Source organism: Narcine bancroftii, chromosome 5 (assembly GCF_036971445.1).
Source record: "Narcine bancroftii isolate sNarBan1 chromosome 5, sNarBan1.hap1, whole genome shotgun sequence".
NCBI classification, from domain to species: Eukaryota; Metazoa; Chordata; class Chondrichthyes; order Torpediniformes; family Narcinidae; genus Narcine; species Narcine bancroftii.
The window spans coordinates 201,454,866-201,473,588 of record NC_091473.1 but is presented as its reverse complement, the minus strand read 5'-3'; positions in this window follow the sequence as shown (position 1 = coordinate 201,473,588).

Here is an 18,723-nt window from a genome sequence, read left to right as displayed (position 1 = left end):
AAATATTGTTAGTAATTTAAACGGACGTATTAAATTTTTTTTTAATTTACAAAAACCTTCCTGAGCGATAACCTGAAATTCGTAAATATTAAATTCTGTGCACATTATAAGAATTGACTGCAACTAGTGAACTTGGAGGAGCGAGAAGTGAGATTGGACTTAATAAAATAACATTTCTGAACTTTGCATGTGCTTAGAATTAGAAGGTTAAATTGATAGTAAGAAAATAAAGTTTGATCCTGTTTTCATGTTTAAAGATAATTAAAAGAAACTTTTGTTTAAGTAACCATTTGTCTTGGTGAATTTCTGTTACTGCTGGGTTTTGGGGTCCTCTGAGCTCACAAGAGTCTTGATTAAAATAAAAAATATTTTAAAAAAAATCACTCACTTAAATGCCAGGAGGGACTGGAGTCTTGTGGTTCTTGAGGCAACAAATCAAAGTAGATCTTCGTTTTGTTGTCAATTTGCAATTTGTTTTCAAGTTCATGTTCATTGTCACATTTGCAAAGATGGAGTGGGGAAGTTTGTTTTGGAACAGTGCAGCCAGCCATCCTGTACATAGTCCAGCAAATGTCTCAGTGAAGGAGTGCAAGTTCCAGGGACAGTTCAGTGGGTACAAGGCAAAAGCACCATTATGTTACAAGGGTGAGGATCATTCAAGAGTCTGACAGCACGGGGAAGCCACTGTCCTTAAATCTGGTGGGGAGTGATCTCACACTGGGGAATCTTCTTCTCCATGGGGAGGAGGGGAGAGGGAGTGTGTCTGGGGAGGGGTGAGTCTTTTAATATGTTGGTTGATTTTCAAAGGCAGCGGGTAGTGGAGGTGGAATGGATTCTCTCCGTCAATGTTAGTGACTCCGATAAAATGTTTTTAAAAAACTAGCAATAGAACACGGTTGAAGGCTCTCCGGCCCATGAAAACCGTGCTGCCCAATTAACCTACCAATCAGGGTGGGAACATACAGGCAGGTCTGGATTGGAACATGAGTCGTGAGTTGGACAGTGCTTTTAACGCTCCTGTCAGAAATCTAAAATCAACGGGATCAATGGCCGTCTTCGTTACCCAGAATCCCCCACGCAGCTGGACCTGCAGCGCCGGGGGAACGCGCATGCCTGTGCCGAGTTATGGCGTAAAAGCGCGCACTGTCACACACACACAAATAAAACCACATTCGGCAGTGCATCGCAAATCAGTATAAACGCACACGCGGCTGCTCCAGCAAATAACCAACACAAACTGGTAGCTGGGAGACAAGATGTGAAACTCATCCGTCTGCCCCTGTCAGCTGGAGACGGACGCCTGGCCCGCTCGGTTGGTTTGGATCCAGCGAGGAACCCACCGTGAAATCCAGCGCAATTCGTATTAGATTGGTAAAACACTCCCGTTCATTTCTCTACGAGAGGGGACGAGTTCTGTGGAAACGAGACGCATTATCGATCATCCAAGCTTGAACCAACATTCTTAATTTGCCAAGTTGTATAATTGGCGACTTGTAATGAAATGGCCAGTGTGGGATGGCCTGTCACATCCCAGAGAGAACAACATTTGAACCACCCCTCCCCAAATATAGTTATTCCGAATGTAATCCTTTCAAAACACCCCCCCCCCACCCCACTCAGTTGGAAGCAAATCTGTATTAAATTTTTTATGGCATATCTTTAAAAAAAGAAATCATGCTTTCAAAATTGCTCACCATATATTGAAGTTAATATATAAATGCACCATTTCAGGCTCTAACGACGTTCAGTGAACGACGATACATTATATTCAGAAACACTTGCCTAACCGAGACGAAATGCAGACCAACGAACAGGTAACACTGAACACAATATTAACCAAATAAAGTATTAATTTCTCCTTCAGTTGTGCCTTGGAGGGACATGGATCAGGTGCAGGGAGATGGGATAAGCCCAGAAGACCATGTTGCTGTGACTGGTTGGGCTGAAGGGCCTGTCCCACACTGTTTGACTTTATGAACACACCGTCCAAAATGTCCTGCACCCAGTGCCCCTATTCCCAACGTTGCCGAAGTCCACTGATCACTGCATCCAGTGGTTCATGGCATTCGGTGACACATCCTTTCCCTCCCCCCTCTGGGTACCATGACATTTATTTCCCTGTGGGGGTTGACAGTCGAAGCAGCGTGAATAAGATAACGATGTTGGAAGATGCTCCACTGTTGGCTTCTGGACGAGCTGGTGGGGTCAGGACCTTTCTCCGTGTTCGATCAGTGGTCTTCAACCTTCATTTTTCCCCACTGAGCATCTATTCTATGGCACAGGATGTCACAGGCGCTCGGTGGGTGGTCAGGGATTATTTAAGGTGATAGGTGAGTGGCAGAATGTTGAGTGAGATAACCGCTTGAAACGAGATGAGATGGAAGACCATGCAGAGCAGAACGTGGTTTTAGACAGCACGAATATGGTGGGCCGAAGGGTCTTCCCCGCGTCGTGGTTTGCGTTGAGGATCCTCTGCGTTCCCACTGGCAGCAGGCCGGGGGGTGTCCGGGTCAGAAGTTTTCGGATCGTCGCGGGGGGTCGGAGCGGAGCGGACGACGGGGCGTGCGTCAAGGTGAGGGGCCGATGGGCGGTCAGGGATGGGGATACAGTCCGGCGACCGGGGAAACGCTGGATGGGGCATCGTGGCTCGGGCAACGCCCACGGAGAAGAGCGGCGTGAAGGAGAGGGTGAGGGTGCGGGGAGGGGAGCGGGCATTTCGGATTAATTCATCCCATTCTCTCCAACATGAACCGCTATGTCCCGAAACCAGCCCGAAGGGGCGGAGAAGCGGAGAACAGCGGGAAAGGCTGAAGCCGTCAGGAGCCCAATATGGGCTCTGCTCAGATCCTCGGAATTGATGGTCTTATTCCCCAAACCTGCTCCAATCCACACAGACTCGTCCTCTGATGAGAGCGGGGATCAACTTCAATTTTAACAGCGGAATCTTCCATTGAAACATTCGAGCGTTGCAACTACAGCCGGTTCAAAGTCGTTCCCACTCCCGTCCTCCCTGTTTTATTCCACAAATTAAATTGACCACCTCCACGCCCCAAATTGTCCTGAAGTTCACGGAGTCTGGAAAAATTCCACTGAACCTGCCAACAAGCTGTGGGACAAATGAGTGGGTGGGAGAGGGGTGGTGTTGGAAGGAGATGAACTGGGACATGGCCCGCTGAATCCCCACCCACCCCCCCACTCCATGACGTCGACCCCGGGGGGCCTTACTGAAGCCTAAGGGTCCGAGTGGTCGTTCATCCGCCATTGGCATCAGGGACGACCCCCCTCTCACAACGTTACCGAACCGTCCCAACCCAGTCCCTCTCCCCCGCATCCCAGAGGCGCCACCACTCTACTCCGCCACGGAACGGTCACAGCCTCATCCACACGGATGGGTCAAATGAGTCGCTGGTCGGATCTGAGATGATTCCACACTTGCACATTGTTAGGAGTTTGATAAAAAGTCGTCAATCGTCCTTTCCTCATGTGTTTCCAAACTCTTTTTATTGCCCTGTTCTTGCACTTTTTATTATTCTTCATTTTCATGTAAAATAAAAACCAAAAACTCTGCCAGGTGCCAAAAACATTGAATAAATGAGGCTATTTCTTTGATTCATAAGTTTGCCATGACATGTCATTGGTAACCAATGGGGTGGAAGGATGTGTCACCGAGTGCCATGAACCACTGGGTGGAGTGATCGATCAGTGGACGTCGGCAACGTTGGAAATAGGAGCACTGGGTGAAAGACATTTTGGACGGTATGTTAATAAAGTCAAACAGTGTGGGACAGGCCCTTCAGTCCAACCAGTCACTGCAACATGGTCTTCTGGGCTAATCCCATCTCCCTTCACCTGACCCATGACCCTCCAAGGCACAACTGAAGGAGAAATTAATACTTTAATTGGTTAATGATGTGTTCAGTGATACCTGTTCGTTGGTCTGCATTACGTCTCGGTCAGGCAGTGTTTCTGAATATAATGTACCGTCGGTCACTTAGCGTCGTTAGAGCCTGAAATGATATATTTATATATTAACCTCAATGTTTGATGAGCAATTTTGAAAGCATGATTTCTTTTTTTAAAGACATGCCATAAAAAAAATTAATACAGATTTGCTTCCAATTGAGTTTGGGAAGTGGGTGCTTGGAAAGGATTGAATTTGGAAAAGCTATATTTGGGGAGGGGTGGTTCAAATGTTGTTCTCTCTGGGATGTGACAGGTCACCCCACACTGGCCATTTCATTGCAAGTCCCCAATGATACAACTTTTCAAAATAAGAATGTTGTTTCAAGCTTGGATGATCGATAATGCATCTCGTTTCCACAGAACTCGTCTCCTCTCGTAGAGAAATGAAGTGTTTTACCAATCTAATGACGAATTGCGCTGGATTTCACGGTGGGTTCCTACCTGGGTCCAAACCAACCGAGCGGGCCAGGCGTCTCCAGCCGACAGGGGCAGACGGATGCGTTTCACAGCTTATTTCCCAGCTACCAGTTTGTGTTGGTTATTTGCTGGAACAGCCGCGTGTGCGTTTATACTGATTTGCGATGCATTGCCGAATATGGTTTTATGTGTGTGTGTGTGTGTGTGTGAGACAGTGCGCGCGTTAACGGCATAACTCGGTACAGGCATGCGCGTTTCCCCGGCGCTGACATAGAAAGACCGGGTCCAGCTGAATGGGGCGTTATGGGTAAGGAAACGGCCATTGATCCCGTTGATTTTAGATTTCAGACAGGAGCGTTAAAACAAACGACGCAGGTTCGAATCCAGTCTTGTCTGTACGGCGTCTGTATGTTCCCACCCTTATTGGTATGTTAATTGGACGGCACGGGTTTCATGGGCCGGAGAACAATCAACCGTGTTGTATTGTTAATTATTAAAAAAACATTTAATCGAAGTCACTAACATTGACGGAGAGAATCCATTCCACCTCCACTACCCGCTGCCTTGGAAAAACAACCAACATATTAAAAGACTGACCCCTCCCCAGACACACTCCCTCTCCCCTCCTCTCCATGGAGAAGATAATTCCCAAGTGTGAGATCACACCCACCAGATTCAAGGACATTTCCTTCCCCGTGTTTTCAGACTCTTGAATGATCCTCACCCTTGTAAAATTATACTGCTTTTGCCTTGTACCCACTGATCTGTCCCTGGCACTTGGAGTCCTTCACTGTGACTTATTTGCTGGACTATGTACAGGATGTCCAGTTTGACTGCTCCAAAACAAACTTCCCCACTGCACCTTTGTACATGTGACAAAAAACTAACCTGAAAACAAATTGCAAATTAACAACTAAACCAAGACCTGTTTTGTTTAGTCCAAAAGACTCCAGTCCCTCCTGGTGTTCATGAGTGATGTTCTTTCTTCTTTTAAAATTATTTTTATTGATTTTAATAAAAACTATTATGAGCCCAGAGGACCCAACATCCCAACAGTAACCAAAATTCACCAAGACAAATGGTTACTTAACCAAAAGTTGCTTTTAATTATCCTTAAACATGAAAACAGGATCAAACTTTATCTTATTACTATTAACAACCCCCTTCTAATTCTAAGCACGCATGTATGTTATTTGATTCATTCCAATCTCACTTCTCACTCCTCCTCCAAGTTTACTAGTTGAAGGAAATTCTTATACTGTGCACAGAATTTAATATTTATGAATTTCATCAGGCTTTAGTGCTTGAAAGGTAAATGGTTACCACTCAGGAAGGTCCTTAAAAGTTTTCAAAGAGAGATTTGTTGTTCCAGGACATCCACAACTGATTTAAATTCATCAGCCACTTGAGTGTCTTGCTGAAGAAACTTGCCCCATCAAGGTTTTCTAGGTGATAGCTTCTTTCTTTCAGGTCACCCCAGAGTTCCTTTTTGTTTCACTTATTCCAAGAGAAACATTAGACAGCCAGTCCTCTCCTCGTGCATGAACCAAAAAGGCTTTGAACAGGCTGAATTCAGAACTCACAACCCATATTCCAAATGGAGCTTTCCATAAGCTTGCCAGTTTGTTCTGTTCCAGTTCCTGACTGTAACACTGTAGAACTGATCTCTCTCTCGCTCACTCACACACACACACACACACACACACACACACACACACACAGAGTAATCCTATTTGACTCTCTCTGCTTGCAAAACCACTTGACCCTCCAAGAACAGCAAGTTCCCCTTCCAGACAAAAGGCAGCTCCAACAAGCTCTTTTTGTGAACAACAATCCATTAGTGAAGTCTTGGGCACTCTCCAAAACTTTTGCACAGACTGTTGCCCCAACATGTCTAACATGGGGCAGATCTCCAGTATTTTAAATGATTTGTTTTACAGTTTTGCATGTGACCTACTCTAACAAACCTTTCCCAATTTATCTCTGAAAAACATATCTATATACTCTGTCACACATCCACCTTTAAATGAATTTTAAAATCACTAAAGAGATAATACACAATATATAACATGTTATAATAAAGCAACCCAATATTGAGAGTATATTTTTCTATACACGATCTATTTTAACATTTTTTAAAAATTTTTACTTTTCACACTGTGAACCATATCAACCAAAATATATACAAACATTTCTCATTAAATATACACAGTGGCATTTTCTCCCTTTTTCCCCCCTACCCTTCCCCCCTCTAAAACCAATAAATATACAACATATACAATACAATAAAACCATTAAACAATTTCTTCACACAATGAAAAATAAACAAGAAATATGTGTCATCTACTTTTACACACTGGATCAAGTCATTTTGTCTTCTTATCATTTTAGGGGGTGGAGGTCTGAGGTAAGTCCTCACTGTTATGTCCCATGTATGGTTCCCAAATTTGATCAAATAATGTGACTTTATTTTTAAAATTATGTTATTTTTTCCAGTGGAATATATTTATTCATTTCCATGTACCATTGCTGTATTCTCAGGCTCGCTTCCATTTTCCAAGTTGACATTATACATTTTTTTGCTACTGCTAAAACTATCATAATAAATCTTTATTGTGCTTCATCCAGTTTGAGGCCTAATTCCTTACTTCTTATATTACTTTGAAGAAAGATCTCTGGATTTTTTGGTATGTTATTTTTTGTGATTTTATTTAATATCTGATTTAGAATTTCCCAAAACATTTTCACTTTCTTATATGCTCCAAATTGCTCCCATTTCCTTCTTACAGCGAAAATATTTATCTGATAATGTTGGATCACTTTCTTTTAACTTTTGGGGTGTGATATATAACCTGTGTAACCAATTATACTGTATCATGCGTAACGTGTTTATTATATTCTTCATAGTTCCAGAACATAACTTTTTCAATGCTTCATTTTTTATCTTTATGTTTAAATTTTTTTCCAACTTTTGTTTGGGTTTATAGCTTATTTCATCATTTTCCTTATCTTGCATCTTAATATACATGTTTGTTATAAATCTTTTAATTATCATTGTGTCTGTAATCACATATTCAAAGCTGCTTCCTTCTGGTAATCTCAGTCTGTTTCCAAATTTATCCTTTAAATAAGTTTTCATTTGATGATATGCAAACATTGTACCATAAGTTATTCCATATTTGTACTTCAACTCTTCAAATGTTAATAAATTATTTCCCAAAAAAAACAATTTTCAATTCTTTTGATTCCTTTTCTCGCCCATTCTCTAAAGGAAGGTTATCTATTGTAAAAGGGATTAGTGGATTTTGTGTCAATAATAATTTTGGTATTTGGTAATTTGTTTTTTTTCCTTTCAAAGTGGATCTTCTTCCATATATTAAGTAAATGATGCAATACTGGTGAGCTTTTATATTGCACCAGATTTTCACCCCACTTATAAAGTATATGTCCCGGTACCTTCTCCCCTATTTTATCTAGTTCTATCTTAGTCCAGTCTGGTTTTTCCCTTGTCTACTAAAAATCTGATGAATACCTTAATTGTGCGGCTTTATAATAATTTTTAAAGTTTGGTAACTGCAAACCAACTTGGTTATACCTCTCTGTTAATTTATCTAACACTACCCTCGGTTTCCCCCCTTTCCACAAGAATTTCCTTATTATTCTCTTTAGTTCATTAAAGAATTTCTCTGTTAAGAGAATTGGCAACAATTGAAATAAGTATTGTATTCTTGGAAAGACATTCATTTTAATGCAATTTACCCTCCCTATCAAATTACCATTAGCAGTAATTCTTTCCAATGTTCTTTCCAATTTTCTAAGTCTTCCTGCAATTTCTTTACTGTTACCTTCACCAATGGTCCATTATATAATGCTTTAATCCAGTTAATATATTTTTCTGGTAGATTGAACCTCTGTAATACTTTAAATAAATAGTTCCAATCTACTCTGTCAAAGGCTTTTTCTGCAACTAAAGCAACAGCCACTGTTGGCTTCTTATTTCCTTGAACTGCATGAATTAGATTAATAAGTTTACAGACATTATCCGCTGTTCGTCTTTTCTTAATAAATCCAATTTGATCTTGCTTTACAATTTTTGGTACACAATCGGCCAATCTGTATGCTAATAATTTCGCTATCATCTTATAATCTGAGTGAAGTAGAGATATTGGTCTATATGATGCTGGTGTTAATGGATCCTTCCCTGTCTTTGGTATTACTGTAATTATTGCTGTCTTACATGAATCTGGCAAGTTTTGTGTTTCTTCTATCTGGTCCATTACTTCCAGGAGAGGAGGAATTAATAACTCTTTAAATGTCTTATAGAATTCTATTGGGAATCCATCCTCTCCTGGCATTTTATTGTTTGGCAGCTTTTTTAATATATTGTGTACTTCCTCTATTTCAAATGGTTTTATCAGTTTGTTTTGTTCCACTTCTTGCAATTTTGGCAGTTCAATTTTAGCTAAAAATTCCTCTATTTTATCACCTTTCCCCTTGTTCTCAGTTTGATATAATTGTTCATAAAATTCCTTAAAGTTCTCATTAATCTCTATTGGGTTATATGTAATTTGTTTGTCCTTTTTCCTTGATGCCAATACAGTTCTTTTAGCTTGTTCTGTTTTAAGTTGCCAGGCTAATATTTTGTTTTTTTTCTCTCAGTTCATAATACTTTTGCTTTATTTTCATTATGTTCTTCTCCACCTTGTACGTTTGTAATATTTCATATTTTATGTTTTTGTCTGCCAATTCTCTCCTTTTCGTTATATCATTTCTTTTCTGTGCTTACCAACTGTTCTATTTCCCGATTGTAGTCCTTTTCCATCTTAGTTACATAACTTATTATCTGCCCTCTAATGAAGGCTTTCATTGCATCCCATAATATAAATTTGTCTTTCACTGATTCTGTTTATTTTAAAATATGTTTTAATTTGGCATTCAATAAACTCTCTAAATTCCTGCCTTTTAAGTAGCATGGAGTTTAACCTCCATCTATATGTTCTTGGTGGGATGTCCTCCAGTTCTATTGCTAATAACAGGGGTGAATGATCAGATAGTAATCTAGCTTTATACTCAGTTTTCCTAACTCTCCCTTGAATATGAATCAACAACAAAAACATATCAATGCTCGAGTATGTTTTATGGCTATTTGAATTATTTGAATATTCCTTCTCTCTTGGGTGCTGCCTCCTCCATATATTCATAAGTTTCATTTCCTGCATTGATTTAACCATAAATTTGACTACTTTATTCTTTTTACTTGTCTTTTGTCCAGTTTTATCTAACATTGGATCCAAATTAAGGTTAAAATCCCCTCCTATCAATATATTTCCTTGTGTATCTACAATCTTCAAAAAAATATCCTGCATAAACTTTTGATTCTCCTCATTAGGTGCATATATATTGAGCAAATTCCAAAATTCTGAATATATCTGACACTTTATCATTACATTGCTGGATCTATTATTTCCTCCTCTATTTTGATTGGTACATATTTATTAATTAATATAGCTTTTAAATTATATGATGCTGCCGCTACGTGTCCTAGACAGTTACTCTTTAATTTGTTATGTTTCACTTCAGTTAGATGAGTTTCCTGCAGATGTGCTCTATCTATTTTTTCTTTTTTCAGTAAATTTAATAGCCTCTTCATTTTAATTTGCTTATGTATTCCATTAATGTTTATAGTCATATAGTTCAACATGGCCATCTCATATCCTGTTTACACCTCATTTCCGCTTCCTCACCACCACCATCCCCCTTTTCCCCATTTTCATCTTTCAATATTCCCTTTTTAAACTCAATGTATGACAACACATTTAAAACATAAAATACTCCAATAACTCCCAAGTCCAATATTACCTTAACCCCAAATGCCCCCCCCCCCCCTGAGTTTCCCCTTATCCCTTGCTGGACCACAACTCCCCTTTCCATTTGGATTGCGATCCTGTTCGCAAGCGTCATCTGATTTCTCAGTGACGGTTATTCTCTCCCCCCCCCCAACAAACTCATGTTTTTCACATATAACAAAGTTCTCCCCTTTTTCCCTTTACTTCCTTCCTTCCCTTCTCTTTTCCTTCTTTAGTTCTTTACATATACATTGTTTTTACATCTTTATATGTACATTATCACCATTCTTCATTCTTATTACATCTCTTCATCTCTCCTTCTGTCCTGCAAATGTTCTGCAAATTCTCGTGCTTCCTCCAGATCTGAGAACAGTCTGTTTTGCTCCCCAGGGATAAATATTTTAAGCACAGCTGAATGTCATAACATGAATTTATAACCTTTTTTCCATAGGATCAATTTTGCTGTATTAAACTCCTTCCTCTTCATTAAGAGTTCAAAACTTATGTCTGGGTAAAAAAATATTTTTTGACCCTTGTATTCCAATGGTTTATTATGTTCTCTAATTTTATTCCTTGTCCACTCCAGTATATTTTCTCTTGTTGTATATCTCCAAAATTTTACTATGATGGATCTTGGTTTTTGATGTATCTGTGGTTTCGGAGCTAGTGTTCTGTGTGCCCTTTCTATTTCCATTTCTTCCTGTATTTTCTGTCATTCCCAGGACCTTCGGGATCCATTCTTTTATATATTCCTTCATGGTTGCACCTTCTTCATCTTCCTTCAAGCCCATTATTTTTATGTTGTTTTGCCTACTATAATTTTCCAACATATCAATTTTCTGAGCTAACAACTCTTGTCTCTTTAATTTTTTTGTCACTTTCTTCCAATTTTCCTCTTAAGTCGTTTACTTCCATTTCTACAGCCATTTCTCGTTCTTCCACATTTTCTACTCTTTTCCCCATTTCTGTCATGACTAGTTCTAATCTGCATTTTATCTTCTGTTCTTTTCATTTTTCTTCTAATTGCACTAAATTCTAATGACAACCATCCTTTTAATGCTCTCATTTGTTCTTCAAAAAATGCTTTATCTATATTCTGTCCATCTGTTTTACTTTCTATTTCTCTGTGAAGATCTTCTATGTCTGTACCTGGTTTGTGTCTTTTTCTTCTCTTTGTACCTGTGTCTCTTCTGATTTTCCTGATGAGTTGCTTGTCTCACTTTGTTGGGCCTCTTCTTGCTAGGCCTCTTGCTATTGGTCCTCTCCTTCTGAGCAGCTCATCTGTCGGGCCTCCTGCTGCTGCTCCTCTTGCCGTTCATCCCATCGACATTCTTTCTCACCTAGTACTTCACTCCCTCTCCTGCCGCTTTCCTCATCTTCCAGCTGAAAGCCCTGGTGTCGGGCGTCCCTCAACTGGTTGCGCTGTGGTTGCCCGCTCCTCGGCTGAGCCCCCCTCCCATCAGTGTTTTCCTTTACCTCAGATTGCGTATTTTTGTTTGGCTCAGAGAGCCATTTTTGCAGTCGACCGGTCGGGGGGTCACGACTCTGCAGGGCCGACACCAACCTCAGAGATTGGGCTCTCTTTGCCACCACGGTTCCCTGTTCCTTCGTGCAGGTAAGGCCTTCTCCTTTCTTTTCCAGTGTCTTTTCTTTTTTTCCCGTTGTTTTTCCTTTTTCCTTCTTAGGTGCCATCTTCTTACTCTTCTCTAAACTTTATCTTATATTTCTTATATTTTATATTTGTTGAACTTTGCCTTTTCTTGACTTTTTTTCTTCTTTTCTGGAGAGGGGTGGTTTTACCCTACCGGCCACTACTCCATCACGTTAAAATGTTAAAATAGATTGGAGGACATCTTGACAAACAATCTGCTATCAAATGATTAATTTACAGATTATATTTTTGTAATATATTCTTGATTATATTCTTGTAATATTAAACTCCAGTTTAATATCTCCCAAAACCATATCTATATACTCTGTCACAATCTTGCCGAAGAAACTTGCCCTATCAGGGTTTTCCAGATGATAGCCGGTTTCTTTCAGGTCACCACAGCATTTCTTTTCGTTTTCCTTATTTCAAGTGAAACATTAGGTAGCCAGTCCTCTTGCATGAACCACAAGGCCTTTGACCAGGCTGAACTGAGCACTTACAACCAATCTTCAAAATGGGGTTTTCCACAAGCTGCCAGCTTGTCCTGTTCCAGATCCAGCTGCTGCTCTCTCTCTCTCTCAGAGAAAAGCCTGTTTGACTCTCACTGCTTGCAAAACCACATGACCCTCTTAGACCAGCAACCTGCACTCAGACAGACTGTGGCTCTGAGCCCAATCCTCTGAGTTCTTTCATCTGTTGCTTTCCAAAACAATACATTTTTTTTTAATTTTATTTATTAGTATCTTCATGCATTTCAAATTAACTTGCTATAACATTTTATTATCGATGCTAAATATTTTTCAATTTTCACCCCCCAGCTCCCACCATCCCTAACCCCTAGATAGCAAAAAAAGAGAAAAAATTAAAAGAAGGAACACATTCATCGAAATAATTATAACCACATTAATAATATCATAATAAATTTCTTGATGAAAGTAGCATATTTTCGGAGGGAGGGGGGGATTGCATTAGAAGGTATGGATTTGTTTGGGGGGGTTATGGCATGATGGTATAGGGGAGAGATGAGATTTATCATCTCTCCCAGCAGATTTGAATAGAAACCATTTTGAATATATAAATATATTTAAAAAAAATATATATATAAATATATAAAATGTTTAGTGTTTGTTTTTACAAGTAATTAAATATAAGAATGAAAAAGACAAGAGCCAAAACAATGAAGAAACCGATTTTAAAACAATCGGTAAGTTTAGAAGTTCAGCCTACCTCAGAGTTGGAACCAGGAACATCGCGTATTCCCTCTCCTCGCAACCAGCATCGACAGCCAGCATCTCCGAAAGTGATGCCAGCGCCCGGGTTGCGGTCCCCTGCTCAACATGGTACCCAATGTTCTTCTGCTGAAACTGAAGAATCTTTGTGAATGCACACTATTCTGAACATCTTCCACCCCAGGGTGGGTGGGGGAAGTCACTGTGGTAGAAGAAGAAACTAAAGGAGTTGGTGCAGTGAGAGAGGAGAGGAACCAAGAAACCAGCACTGAAGAAGATTTGGTCAGTGAACAAATAGAAATACAATAGAAGGCTATTGCTGGCCAGGGTAGGCACTTCTCTAAATATAAAGATTACTTTGAAGTATAGTTTCAGGCAATGTCACAACAGATTTCTTGGTTTTACATCTGTAAGCTAACAAATGTAATGGAAGATATTTCAACTGTTAAAGCTGATGTTGTAAAATATGCATAAGTCGTGGGCAAAGTTCAAGAGAAGGTTAAGAAAATGGAAGATAAGTTGGAAGATTGTGTTTGTGATATTGATCAATGTCAACAAAAAATGATCACCTCCGATGATTCTTTTATGGGATGGAGGATTTGGAAGGCTGATTTATTGAAGAAAATTGATTGATTGAAGAACCAGAGTGGTAGGAACAATGTGAAGATTGTGGGTTTACTGGAAGATTTTGAAAGAGGCAGAACTGGTTAACTTTTTTCAAAAATGGACACTAGGTGTTTTAGGAGCGGAAATGTCTCCGAATTGTTTGGATAGAGCACTGAGAAGGAAACCGACGCCTGGCCAACTATCTCAATCTTTTTTGATCAGATATCAGGATAGAGAATTAATTTTAAGATTAGCAGTTCAAAATGAAAAGCAACATGGAGGTCCTCTGATGGTTCAAAACAGAAGTGTTTTGTCTTAGTCAAAATAGTATTAAAAGACGTAAAGAATTTAATTCAGCGAAAGCTGTTCTTTGGCAGAAAGGTTATAAATTTGCTTTTAGATTCCCTGCTGTTTTAAAAGTCTTTTATGGAGAATATGAGTCTCAGTTTTTTGATGATGCTTTGGTTTTTGCTAATTCTTTGCCGGACCTTAAGAAAGGTCGGTCTTCATCTTCTCAAGTGCAAAAATCAAATGGAGCTGTTAAAAAGAATGGTAATGGTAACGGGGTTCAGAAGGGAAAAAAAGAAGGGAAGGAAGATCGGTTGGAGGAGATGCAGCAGAAAGATTCAAGTGATTCTGAAGAGATTTTGATTGATGATGAGCAAGTGAATAAAGAATTGGAAGAGGTTTGGGGGAGATGTAAGCTCAGATTTTAGCTCAGCCGACACCGTCACTCACTTAATGGCTTCCCTTGTTTTGGGGGGAGTAGTACTTGGTACTTAAAAGGGGAGGGGGAAAGGGGTTTGGGGATTTTCTTAATTTAAAAAAAATATGCATCTGTCTTTTCTTTTTATTCTTTGAGGAGGTATTTTTTTGTGTGGAGATGGAGACTCAGCTGCATGGATTATGGTTATTGTACTGTAGATGGCTAATTTAATGTGAATGGGCTTAATAACCCAATTAAACAAAAGAAACTTAATTTATATTAAGAAATTTAATGTTGCATTTTTGCAAGAAACTCATTTAATGGAAATTGAACATCAACAGTTGAAAAAAGATTGGGTAGGACAGGTTTTGTATTCTTCTTTTAATTCTAAAGCTCAAGTGGTGGCGATTTTAATTCATAAACATTTACCTTTTATTTTGGATTCAGTGTATGAGTCAATTGGGAAGGTTTCGATAGTTAATTGTAAAATATTTTCAGAATCTTGGACGTTGGTGAATATTTATGCACCAAATGTGGATAATGAGATTTTTTTTCAGAATGTTTTGCTTAATTTATCATATTCTAATGATCAAATTATGATAGGGGTGGCTTTGACTGTTGTTTGGATCCTTTGGTTGATAAATCAGGTAAAGAGACACTTAGGAATAAGAAGGTTAAGAAACTGTTGTTTTTGATGAAGGAATTTTATTTAGTCGATGAAGAAGGTTGAATCCAAAAGCCGAGATAATTTGTATTATTCAGCTCAATATGATACTTATTCTAGAATTGATTTTTTTTCTATTGTTGACTCAATGATTGGATAATGTAGTTTTAACTAAATATAAATCTAGGATTTTGTCAGATTGTTCATTGGTTTTATTAACATATGCAGGAATGGATAAGATGGTTTCTTCTTATTGGTGGAGGTTTTATTCTTTGTTGTTGAAAAATGATGAATTTTGTAAGTTTATTAATGAACAAATTCAACAGTTTTTGGATATAAATAGGGACTGTGAATAGTAATTTGTATTATGGGATGCTTTAAAAGCCTTTCAAATTATTAGTTTTACAGTTAAACTGAAAAAATAATATTTAGCGGAAGTTGATAAGTTGGAAAAAGATATTAGTGTTTTGGAAAAAGAGTTACAGAAAAATACATTAATTAAGAGGGAAAATGTCTATTTAGAGACTATGAAACTGAAATATAATGCATTACAAACTTATAGAGTTGAATGTTTATTACAAAGATCCAAACAGAAATAATATGAGCTGGGGGAAAAGCCGCACAAAGTTTTGGAATGGCAATTGAAATCTGAACAAATGTCTAGAATGATAAAGACAGTTAAGAAAAATTCTAAAATTTCTTATAGACCTCCAGATATTACTGAACAGTTTAAAGAATTTTATTAAAAATTATATACTTCTGAAGTACGACAGGATGATGATAAAATAGAGGATTTTTAAAATAGGTTGCAGTTACCTATATTGAATGATTGGACTAGGGAACAACTGGAGAAACCGATTGATTTAAAAGAGATTAAGTCAGTTTTGAATTCAATGCTGAATGGTAAATCTCCAGGAGAAGATGGTTTTACAGTGGAATTTTAATAAGAAATTTCAACATTTGTTGCTTCCAGTGTTTGATGAAGTTTTATAAGAAGTTTCGGATACACAATCTGTACCGGAATCTTTATCACGCTATTATCACTGTGATTCTTTAAAAAAGATAAAGTTCCTTTGAATCCTGGTTCTTATAGACTAACATTTCATTATTGAATGTTGATTATAAATTTTTGACTAAGACTTTGGCTAATACATTGATGCAGTATTTACCAAAGTTGATTCATATTGATCAGATGGGTTTTATTAAGGGTAGATATTTCTGCAGATAATGTATTTAAATTAATTAGTTTAATAAATATTTATTGGGAGCAGTACCAATGGTCTGATCATTGGATGCCAAGAAGGTGTTTGATAGAGTGCCATGGGTTTTTTTTTAAATTTAAAATGTTGGAGAAATTTTGGTTTAGATCGATGTTTATTTCAGATTAAGACACTATATAAACAACCCAGAGCTAGAGTTATGACAAATGGGGTTTTGTCTGAGTCTTTTAATTTAGAGAGATCTGCAAGACAGGGTTGCCTTTTATCCCCGGTGTTATTTGCATTGGTGATTGAACCATTAGCTCAATTAATAAGGCAGGAAAGGAATATAGAGAGTATTAAATCAGGATTGGATAAATACAAGATTAGTTTATTTGCAGATGTATTAATTTATTTAACTGAACCATTGGAGTCATTGAAGGAGTTACAGAAAAAAGTTAATACAGTATGGGGAATTATCCAGTTATAAAGTGAATTGGAATAATAGTGATCTTACGGCAGTGCCTGAAGCTGATTACTCTGGTTGAAAAGGAGTGGTACATTTTTAATGGACAGATAAAATTAAGTATTTTGGTATTAAAATAAATAAATATATAGATCAATTCTATGATTTAAATTATTCTTCCAAACTATTCCTTGTAATATTCCTAAAAAGTTTTTAAAGAATTTGAATATAATGGTTAGGAAATTTTTATGGAAGGGAAAACTAGTGAGTTTCTATGCATAAATTAACACGGAAATATGAATTAGGTGGTTTGCAACTTCCAAATTTCTTAAATTATTATAAAGCTACTCAATTAAAAATTGTTAATAAAATGTTTGATTTGGATAGTCCTTTGACTTGAGCAGATATAGAATTAAATAGAACTTCTTTGGCTTGGCTTCGCGGACGAAGATTTATGGAGGGGGTAAAAAGTCCACGTCAGCTGCAGGCTCGTTTGTGGCTGACAAGTCCGATGCGGGACTTCTATCTTCTAGTGAAGATAGAAGAGATCAATTTGTTTATAAATGGAATGTTAAATTAATAAGTTTTTATAAATGACCTATTTTATCTCATTTGATAGATATTTTGGAAGGGATAAATAAAGAAATTGGTAATTATGGTAAATTGTCGAGATATATTCCTTTGTATCAGAATAAATGTTTTCTTTTTATGGTTAACAATGGCCTTCTTAAAATTTGGGACCAGAAAGGGATTGTTATGAATTGAGTCATTTTTTTTTATCATTTGAAAGATTGAAGGAAAAATATCAAATACCAACTCGTACACCTTTTTTTGTTATTATCAAATTAAATCAATGTTGTACGATTATTTTGGAAGGCATTTGCTTTTACCTAAAGAGTTGAAATTTGAGATGTTGATTCATGATGGAGGGAAGAAAGGTTTTATTTCAGAAATGTATAAATTATTGCAACAGAAAAATGCCTAAAATTGAGTTGCATAAATCACGGCTTAAATGGGAGAAGGATTTGGGAGTTGATTTTGATAAGGATCATTGGAAAAATATTTGAAGGGATAGTATGACAAAAATTATAAATGCTAGATACAGGCTTGTGACTTATAACTTTCTACACCAATTGTATTTGATTCTGGGACGTTTGAAAAGATATAATTTGAGTGATTCCAATATGTGTTTTTGTTGTAATGATCAGAAAGGTACGTTTTTACATTCAGTGGGGCCTTATGACAAGGTTAGGTTTTTTAGGTCTTAGATAAGAGATTGTTTACAGAATATTTTTAAAGTTAAATTTTTTTAGATCCAAAAATTTTTAAATTGGAGATATTAGTGAATTGGATTTGTTTTATAAATTGGATAAACTTCAATTAGCTTTTTAGAGCTTAGAGTTAGCAGTGGTGAGGAAATGTATAGCTATTTCGTGGAAAGATCAGATGCATCTTAATTTACAAAGATGGCATTTGGAATTAAGGTTGTGTTTTCCATTGGAGAAGATTACTTATAATTTAAGACAAATATTATGTATTCAAAAAGATTTGGAGCCCATATTTGGATTACTTCAATTTGAACATTTAAAAATAGAGATTTGGGTGCAGCTGAGTATATTCTTGCAATATTAAACTCCAGTTTAACAATCTTCTGTTTTTATTCTTCATTTTATTCAAAACACCAGAGGATTGTGGTCAGAAAATATCACAATTGGTTCAGGAGAGGTATCGAGATATACATCAAACATAACCCATATTAAGTGAATTGTGTTTAGTATTCTCATCGTGCTTTTTTTCTTTTTTGATCGTTAGGGGGTTTTGGGGTAGATTGGAGGGAGGGTGAGTTTTAGGTTGGGTGGTGGGGGTTTAGGGTTTCTTTAGTAGTTTCTCAAAACCATGTTTGCATTTTGATATATTCTTTAAAAGATGTGGATTAGTCTATATTCATAAATCTCATAAGGCTCCCATATTTGACA